Source organism: Hipposideros armiger, unplaced genomic scaffold (assembly GCF_001890085.2).
Source record: "Hipposideros armiger isolate ML-2016 unplaced genomic scaffold, ASM189008v1 scaffold_273, whole genome shotgun sequence".
Lineage (NCBI taxonomy): Eukaryota > Metazoa > Chordata > Mammalia > Chiroptera > Hipposideridae > Hipposideros > Hipposideros armiger.
In genome coordinates this window covers 2,185,478-2,196,015 of record NW_017731623.1, presented here as the reverse complement: position 1 = coordinate 2,196,015, position 10,538 = coordinate 2,185,478, and positions in this window count along the sequence as shown.

The window sequence follows — 10,538 nt, the reverse complement described above, 5'->3', positions numbered from 1 at the left end:
ACATTGTCCTGCAATAGCTTGTATTAATTTCACCAGGTAACACTTGTTCCACAAGAAGAGAATAAATCGTTCAAATGCTCCCGTCCAAACCCTTTTCCTCTTAGATTTACAGCATCCACACCTCATAGCTACAACTGGTTTGATTTGCTCCCGCAAAGGGAGCCACACTGTGGTCGTGCCTGAAAGGGAAAGTGCTAGATCTTCCTCATCGTGTCCATGGAGTCCCAGCCTAAGTCTTGTTTATGCTTAGTTCTATTTGTCCATTATGGATGACATTCTCAAAGCATATCATGTGGAGTTGACTTTTGAATATTGATGTTTAATGTTAATGACTCATTTTGTGGACACTCAAAATTTGATCTACATGAAACGTTTCAGGGAAGTATGTGTCAAATAAAAAAAGAAAGACGTATAGCTGCAGGAAAACATGTTAGTGATTTGCTAACTAACAACACTGATCTCATAAGTTTTTAAAAAAATTATAATATTTATCAACAAAACTATCATACAACCCCCACAAACCAAGCCTTACTTCTTTAAGACACATGTGTGAGAACATGTTTAATTTCCATGTTAGTGACAGAAGTGGCATTTTTAGAACTTCTACTCTTATGAAATCACACGCTACTACATAAGGATACTGCTTATTTTTATCAGACAGGAAAATGTAAAAAACTCGGAAGACTAATATGAAGACAGGAACATATTCTTGATTTTGCTCTGTACCTATTCACCTTTGAGCTGTTCTTTGAATTTGAATTCATGGTAAATGGAAGCTTGCAACTCCCGGGGCAGGAGAAGTCTTGTTGAGGCTTTGACATAAAGTCTGAGAAGGTCCTAGACCAGGAAGAAAATTCAGACCTGAAGTGCTTGGGATTTCTCATGTTCTTGCTTACATCACCCCTAGGGAAAACCAAATGGCCTTCTCACGCGATCTCATGAACCAAACCTTTAGGAAAACATGAGGGCTCTGTCAAAGCATGCCCATCATACAGGTATGTCCGGGCAGTGAGACAAATGGGAAGGTTGCAGGAAACTCGAAGCAAGAGATAGGCTGATGAACTTTAAAATAGGTAGGGTTTTCTATTGCTATGCATCAGACAAATGCATAACTGGACCACCACAATCATGATTGCATGGGTATTATTGCTTAAGATGAGGCTAAGGAGGGTATTCATTGTGTCCTGGACTTCAAGTACATAGAAGTGAATTCAGGGCTGGCTGAGTGGTGCGTTGGTTAAGAGCTGGCTTGGGATGCCAGAGGGCCCCAGTTCAGATCCCACATATGAGGGCCAGTGACGCTGCCCTCTACAGCTAAGATGCTGAACAACAGCTCAACNCCAGCAGCCAGCGTGAGCGGCCAGCAGCCGCAGTGAGTGGCTGTCCAGAAGCCGGCGACTGATCTGCCTCGCCCGGGAAGAGTGCAATGATGGTGCCAACTTGGTGCCAACTTGGGCCAGTGAAGCGGCGTCCTCCACAGCTAGACTGAAGAACAAAACGACAGCAACTTGTCTGTTCCCCTTCCCCTAGTTCTCCAGCACTGTTCCCATCACCCAATTCCCCAATAAAAATCTTTAAAACAAAAAAGAAGTATTAGGAAGTGGTTTCTTTATCACAGAAGGTATTTAAGAATTGGTCACTTGTAGAGGAGGTAAACAGGGTTTGGTTGGATCAGGTACTGGAAAACTTTGTAAAGGAGTAAATAGTAAATAGTTTTGGTTTTGGTTTTGAGGACCATAGGGTCTTTGTCACAACTGTTCAACTCTGCTGGTGTTGCTGTTTTACAGCACACAAAATAATTATAAATGAATGGGCATTGTATTCCAACAAAACTTGATTTCCCAAAAGTGAGTGTCAAGCTGGATTTGGCCCAACTTGCTGACTCCTGGCTTAGGTAATCTCCAACATCTTTCCAAGCCTCAGATTCTCTGATAACTTAATGTTCAAAATGCCAACACCCCCAACAGTCATGTCTTAACACTTTGAACTTAAGCCTGGAATTAGTTCTAGATCTAGGTCCATGAAATGGACACAGGTGAGCCCCAGGGATGGTCGGAGAGAGGTCAGTGTGCAGAGGAGGCGAAAGGGCTCCTGAAAACTCTGGTCCTGCCTGCCCTTCAGGGTGCAGATGACCTAAAATCAGAGAGGGTCCCTATGTGGCCAGCATCCCACCCCCACCAGCAAACGGAGAGCAGGAACAAGAAGAGTGATACTTGCTTCAACCACTCACGTGTTGAAATGAATGACATTAAATCATGTTCACAGCAAGAGCAAAGGCCAATGTCATCATCCCAGTTGAAGACGAAAGTCCGCCAGTCCCTAGAGTAGGCGCCTCCATTCAATAAGGAGAGCCTACTGTCTAAGAGGCCCTGAGAAGGAGGCCTTCTCAGGGTTAATAAAAACAGGCCTTCCGAGGGTTGATAACAAGGGAAAGAATTAAGAGAAATTCAGTGGGGTTTTTTCCTTTCTCTTTTTTCATTCTTTTCATCTACTGCCTTCATTTTATGCCATTCTAAACTGAGTACCTTTCACAGAGATCCTCCAAGGAGAACTGGGCACTTTAGAAAAATAGATTATTCAGGACAGGAGGTAGCTATAACTGCAGGGAACTTATGCACTTGTAAGAAACTTGAGAACCTTGTTCCCAGAGTGCACTGGGCTCTTCCTGAGACATGCTGGCCTGTTTTCTGCTGCCACTTCAGGCACCACCACCCTGCCACACATTACAAAGGCTCTGCCATGCAGCCATTCACCACCCCCTTCCCCCCCACTCCCCCGCAGGCCTCAGTCATTACTCAGCCACTGAGAAGTTGGTCCCAGTCCCCAGTGGCCTCTCCTGTGGGCTAACTTTTTTGATGGGTTTATTCTTCCCTGCAGTGGTCTCATAACCCCACTCAGAAGCTCCAGACCTCCCAGAAATCCAGATGGGAGAACAGCATGGTGCCTGTTTCCCCAGCTACCTGCCATGTGGCTGGGCAGGACCAAAGCCCCGCATGGTCCCACTGGAGGAGTGGGCACAGAAGACAGCTTGCCTGGATTTGGTTATCAGAGTATTCACCTTTTGTCTCCTCTCTTCCTGTTTCTCCTCACTGCAAAGAAACAGGAGACTGAGGCGTGTAAGCATCTGGGCTTTTGTGGGGTGAAGTGTGTCCCTGTGGGGGCACAGGGGCCCCTCCTGCATTCTGTGTAGTCAGCATGTACACCTCATCAAGATGTTTACACATCGCAGACACTCAAGAAGTGTGGTAGCAAATGGTTTAACTCAGGACTTCTAAATATCCAAATGCGTAACAGAATAATAGCGAATTTGTTTAGCATTCTTAGGTATCCCAGGAGTGATATTCCAAATATGTCACATCTGGTAAGGCAAAGTTGTCCACCACTCGGAAGGGACCCAGTCTTGGCAGGGGGCCGGGAGGTTATAGTGAGGGGCCAGGAAGCAGCTGTTTTCCTATTTACCAACCATGATAGAAATGTGTCAACATTTTAACATCCTGTATAACCATACTGGGAACACCAGCTGAACATCAGCCTTGTTGTCGCCTAAATGGACTGGAAGACAGTTTGGGACAGATGTGCCACTGAGATTAGTAATTAAGTCGTATTTCCCCAGTGCATGAAGAGCTACTTCAGAAGGGTACAGGCTACCAAGTTGTTTCAGTCTCAGTACCTGGCTTACAACAGAGCACAGGAAACTCAGGCCTAGTGCTCACAGCGTGGCCAGCCACAGGTCAGACTTCACGTGGACTCAGCCTGCCTCACTGTCTCCACAGCCCCCTCTCTGCACACTCACTCTTTGCTGGCCTACACCTCCTTCCCCGCAGGTGCTCTGTTCGGGCGTTGTTTCCTGAGATGCCTCCATTGCACCAAGAAGCAGTTCATGCTCTTGATGCTTTCATCCTCTAACAAAATCCATGGAGGGTGATATTTAAGGGAGAAAAGCTTCAAACTGTGCTATATAGTTAGGGACGGGGGTTAGTTCCATCTCTTGTGCAAAAAGTTGACCCTAATACCCAGGAATGCACTCTTACTGGATTCTGTGGGATTGAGTCAGATAAATAAGGGGGGTATCTCTCTGGCCACACCCCCTTCCTTGACCCACAAAGCAGCTACCTCACCCCACCTGGCTACCTGATTGGTGAGAGCCAAAATCTGTCGGTTGGGGCTGTGGGACTAGGTCAGAACCAAGTGTCTGAACCTGAGGACCACCTCATCACAACTCAGGCTTGACCTGAGATCAAGGAAGCCCACAGCGTGTGAAATGAGGGGGAGTGTGTGGAGGGCAGAGAAGAGGTCCTGTCTCAAAATATCCTTCTCCCACCTACCTTCTGTAAGATACCTGAAGTCCATTGAATCGTTAAGAGCTTCTCAAGATTCCAGAACCAATGAGAATAAACACTGCCCTTGGGAAAATATTGTAATTCATTGTTCATTCATCTATTCATCTTTCCCAAGTTTTTGAGTATTGGGCATATGCAAGACATCTATAGAGGGTACCAAAAAAGTGTATACACATTTTAAGAAAAAAAAAAAACTAGGCCGGCCAAGTGGCGCGTTGGTTAAGAGTTGACTTGGGACACCAGCTCTGAGCAGCAGGGCCCCAGTTCAGATCCCACATGAGGGCCAGTGATGTTGCGCCCTCTACAGCTAAGACGGTGAACAACAGCTCAACCTGGAGCTGGGCAGCCATGAGTCGCCGGTGACAGCGTAGGCTGCAGTGGGGCTGCAGTGAGCTGCCATAAAGCTACCATGAGTGGGCTGCAGCCAGAGTGAGTGGCCGGCAGCTGGCGTGAGCTGCCAAGAGCCGCTATGAGCAACCATCCAGTGGCAGGCAACTGATCTGCCTCAGCCGGGAAGAGCACAATGATAATACCAACATGGGCCAGTGAAGCAACGTCCTCCACAACTAGACTGAAGAGCAAAAAAACAGCAACTTGTCTATTCTCCTTCCCCAATTCCCCAATAAAATCTTTCTAAAAAAAAAAAGAAAGGAAAAAACTGTATTAATATATACAGATAACAAAAGATGAAGACAAGTCACCTTTGACTTCTGCAATTACAAGAGGTGCTCAAAGTGGTTACCATCAGCATCTAGACACTTCTGATTATGGCAAACTACTGCTCGAGCAATGCTGACCAAAGTGTTAACATCTCTTAAAATGTGTATACATTTTTTTGGCACCCCTGGTATAATTATAATCACTTTTAAGAGTGATCAAGGGGCTGGCAAAGTGGCTCACTTGGTTAAGAGCACGAGCTCTGAGCATCAGGGTCGTCAGTTCAACTCCCACATGGGCCAGTGAACTGCACCCGAGCTGAGCTGCCACTGACCTGCCAACAGGTGGCAGGATGGCTCAGCTGGTGAGAGCACATGCTCCTAACAAGGTTGCCAGTTGTTACATCCACCCGCAACTAAGATTAAACAGACACCAGAGCTGTCTGGTTTGAGCTGAGAGGCTTCGAGCTGCCAACAGGTGACCGAATGGCAACGACTTGGGAGCTGAGCTAGCTGTGCCCTTCACAACTAAGACTGAAGGACAACAACATAGCTGGTCCTCTTCCCCAATTCCCCAACACTGCTCCCTTTCCCCAATAAAATATTTTTTTTAAAAAAAGTGATCAAAATACATCTCAAAGCCTCCAAGTCTCTCTATCACATCATCTTGTGTTTTCACTTATCACATCTCTGCCTTTATTACCATCTGAAGTTAGGTCATCTATTTGGTTACTTGTCTCCTTCCTGTGCTCCCCAAACATGAACCTCACTAGAGTAAAGACAGATCTGTCCATCACTGTAAACCCACCGTCTAGAACAGTGTCTGTCATATAACAGCATTCCATGAATGTTTTGTTGAACAAATGAGATTAAGATGAAGATGGTGATGATGGTGATGATGACGATCACTAACACTTTGAGCAGCTTCTCTGTGCTGAGAACTATTCTGATCTCCTTGTATATATTGTTTTAGTCAACCCTCACAACAATTCAATAAGTCAAGTGCTATCATTATTCCCATTTGCTCAGAAAACTGAGACCACAAATGTTAAGTAAAATGCCCAAGATCACTCAGCTAGTGAATGGCAGAGCCAAACTTCAAACCCAGGGTTCATGATCATAACCACTTCACCACACTGCTCTGCAAAGATGAGTCAGACAGACCTGGTCCCTTAAAGTCTAGTGGGGAATATGAAACACAAGACGAATGGCTGTGTACCACAAGCCAGAATGTGATGGGTGCCATGAGGAGGCATAGACCAGACGATGGGTTTGTGGACAAAAAAGGGGTTCTACAGAAAGTAGCCTCACATGGTGATCTGATCATAAATCCTTAACTGGGCGGGTCATGGTGGATAGTCACACCTGGGCCTATAACTTCCATAGTAAAAGGTTATCTTTGCCTTAAACAAGTCCTGTCCATTGTTTCTGTGCATCTACCTTAAGACATCTTTGAAATGCCTCTTTTCAGACCTCTCAAGCATAACCACCCTCAAGAGAGATATAATCTTATTAACCATCCTATAATCCAACCCTCACCTTGCTTTCTCCCACCTTCATATAATCTTCCTTACATTCCTTCATTAATTCCAAATGTATAAAAGAGATCACAAAACTGTCATTCTCTGGAGCATTTGAGATCACGCTTCCCAGCAATTATCATCAGTTTGGCCCAAATAAATTCTTACAAAAATTCTCTACAGGTTTGAAGGTTCTTATGTCGACAGGTTTGTTCAAGGGGTATCAAGAACATCCCTGCTGAGTGACACAAAGGATCAAGGTGTCCTTGAGGTATGGAGAGGAGGAGCAGGAAAAGATGGAGAAGAAGTGCATTCCAGGAAAAGGGAATTGTATGATGCAAAGCATACAGGTAGTAAAATGTAAGCAAGGTGAGTAAGGGAAGGAGGATCCAGTCTGGCTGGAGCCCAGGACATGCAGAGGCCAAGGACTAAATGGTGGGGGCTGAGGCTGGGAGAGGAGGAGAGATGGGGCATGGGTGCTTCAAGTGGAAGGCTTGACTCCACAGGGGTGTAACATGATCTGGGACTTACCTCGGAAATAAATGATGATCACTAAGACACTGCGGACTCAGAAAGTGGCAGTTTGGCTTGAGGATGAGGATTATAATTTCCAGGAGCCTAAGGTAAAGGGTGTGGAAGAGCCACCTGGAGGGAACAGCAGGACGGGAGAAACAGGTCACTGAACTAGGAATGAGTTGCACCTCAAAGGCCCTTAATTTGCCAGACAACTTTGCTCTGGACTGTCCCTGTTCATAAATGTCACTTAAATGCTGAACCTCAGGTCTTCCGCTGAGATGTGCTTTCCTTTCTTCTGCTCCTCCCCCGTTCAAGAAATGGCTCCCTGCAAATTTCGTTTTCTCTGTGTTTATCACTACTGTTGACTAAAATGCCCCGAGGCAAACTTCAAGAGCACACCCTTTTAATCCCCAAGGTGGAGTTTTTATAAAAAAAGGAGCAGATGAGCCCTGATTCTGTACTGGACAAGTGAAAAGACGTTTTCCACAATGACTATTTTGCTGTCGGCAATGAAAGTTTGATTTCCAGAACCAGAAGTAGAGGGTACAAGAGAGCAAACCAGAGGAAGCTCCCCAAGGCCTCTGGGAACAGAGCAGAATCCTCCAACACTCCCGAGAGCAAGAAGTATGACTCATCCCAGCACGCCTTGCACATGACCAAAGGCCACTCTAGGCCTGGGGCCACCGGAATCACTCACACATCAGAGCCATGAATGCCATTGTGATACAAAGCACATGGCCACATGTGATTCAGGATCCTCACACCTGCAAGAGATGTATCTCAACTCCAACAGGCTCAAGAGCACACATTGGTTCATGTAATAGAGAAGCACCAAAGATTCCAGAAAACATGGCTGAGCCCAGTTGCTCAAATGAGGGCATCCATTTGTTTGTTTCTCCAACTCTTGGCTCTGTTCTCTTTGTGCTGACTTTACCCTTAGGTAGTATACCCTCCCCGCCTCTATGTTCCATGAGATAGCAAAAGATCCCCTCTGGCAGTTTGAGGTTTAGGTCCTACCAGCTTCACAAGTCCAGCAGAGAAGGCCTCTTTCCCAGCAGTTACAGTCAGAGGGCTGGCACTGGGTGATTGGCATGGTTTGGGTCATGAGTCCATTCCTAAGCCAATTTCTATGGTCAGGGAGCAAGAATGCCCCAATCAAATTGGGGCGATAAAAGCAGCTCACTTGGCACCAGAGATAGTTCACCAAGGGAAAATGGGGCTACTGTCAGCAGAACAAGGGAGGACGCTGGGCTGGTGAGGGCAGCTGAGGTGTTCTCCAGAGGTCCAGAGGTGCACATATCCCATGGGAACACAGAATATGCCCTGGTTGTTATTTTGATGTGAAGATGCTAGGTTGAGTTGAGTCTTGACAAAAATAAATAAATAAATAAATAAATAAATAAATAAATAAATAAATAAATAAATAGATAGATAAATAAAAAAGATTATGCTAAGTAAAGAAGTAAAAGGGATACCAGGCCAAGAAAAAAGCCCATGCAAATACTGAGAACTGAGGAAAATACATTTAGGTTGGAACATTTATAGCACAGATATAGTAAATGACACTAGAAGTCAGCTGAGGCCGGATCAAGGAGAACTTTAAACAGCTTGTTAAACAGCAGGAACCAGGTGGAGTGTCCCTGAGGTTTTTTTTCTCTCTAGAAATGAATACCCAACCAGAGGCAGGTACTCTAAAGCAGACTGCCTCGATCCAAATCCCAGCCATGTCAACCTGAGCGAGTTCCTTAACCTGTCTGTGCTTCTGTTTACTCACCTATGGATGAGAAAATTATAGGATCTCCCTCATGGAGGTATTGTGAAGATTGAGTAAAATAGTACGTCATGACCTGAGAATGGTGTCAGGCTCACTGTAAGCACAGTGATGATTCTTATTAGCCAGCACACACCATTGGTGGGTCAGTTGATTGGCACCACCTACCAGCTACGTAATTCATGATTGGACCAGCCCTCCAATTCCACTGCTGTAACCAACTCCTTAAAACTCAATTCCCTTAGCATGCATAGATTTAGGCTTCCTCCCTCTAGTCCTTTGCTCTGTGTTCATGAGCAAGGAACAGTGTGCCAAAGGGTATGCTTTGCTGGTTATGATTGGGTAGAAAGGCAACTTTTTTCATCAGGTACCCTCAAAACATCATTATTTGCAAATCATTCTTCTTAGGCCCATTCAATTTCTCCAGGGAAGGACCTTCCAGTTTCCTTTTTGGGGGGTATGGTTTGACCATCTGGGATTTTTTAAAACTCCCCAGGTGATTCTAATATTCAGCCAAGGCTTGCAATCACTGCCTAAAAGTGAAGTGTGCCAAATACCAGTTATTTGTGTACTATCTTGCTGAACAGTTATTTACTTATAATGATCTTAAATGACGTCAGGTTTTCATTTACATTTTATTTTAAAAGAAAGCATCATATCATTAGTGTAAGTGAAAAGCAAGTCTACCACTTGGCGAGACCAACCTAAACGTATAAAAGAATGAAGCAACCCCTTCCTCCCTCGTCTCAGCCCCTGGGTTTAAGTCTATAGTGCTTGTCACCCCCAGAAATATTGCATATTTTATTCTCCCTGGAAGGCATTCTCCATGAGTACAGCGGCTCCTGTCGCCTTTGTCCAGAGTAGTTATTCTACACCACCTGAAACTACCTGGCACATGGTAAGCTCTCAGTAACTATTGTTAAAAAAAAAAAAAGAATAAATGAAGGAAGCCATAAGTTAATGAAAACAAACAAGGTTATTAAATTCCATCAAGATAGGGCAACTTGCTGACTCCTCTAAGCTTGCTCTCTCCCATAATAAATTAGAAAGATCTGAGACTTCCTCCTCGACTTCTCAAAGGACTAAAAACGAATTGGGCATGCCCGTGTCTGTTACCAATGTGGACTGTGAAATATTGCCGCAAATCATTCTGACAGACACTCCTCACACCCAAGAAGCACAGCCTCCTGTTTCTGCAGCCAACACAACCCATAGGAACAATGCCTCTCTCTTGCCTCAAAGGAGAACAAATTGAGGAGAGCCAAAAAGCCATTTTTTCATCCTTCCAATTGGCAAGCCTCTATCCATGGGGCTTTAAAGCCACCTGAAGCATGTTTGATTGTGTGTGTGTGTGGTTTTTTGGTTGTTGTTGTTTTTTTACACATCTATCCTAAGACCCCACTGTAGTTCGAGTGGGAATAACCCCAGGTCATTTGTACATCCATATGAAATGCTGGCCTCCATACAATGAAGCCGGGTTAACTGTGTTTTATGTAGGAGCGACCAAGTAACCAAGGTAACCCTAATCAATAAGTCCATTCACTCCAAGGTAAATGTCACTGAGGGCTGGCTTCAGGACTTAGCCCTCCATGCGTGACAAGGGTTTTGAAAGACAGCTCTCTTGCCCTTGTCTGGTCATCCTAGTCCCTACAGAGCTTCTCACACAATAAACTGGGAACCAGTATATGACTTGGGTAGACATTTTTATGTTAACACCCCCATCCCATATTCCACC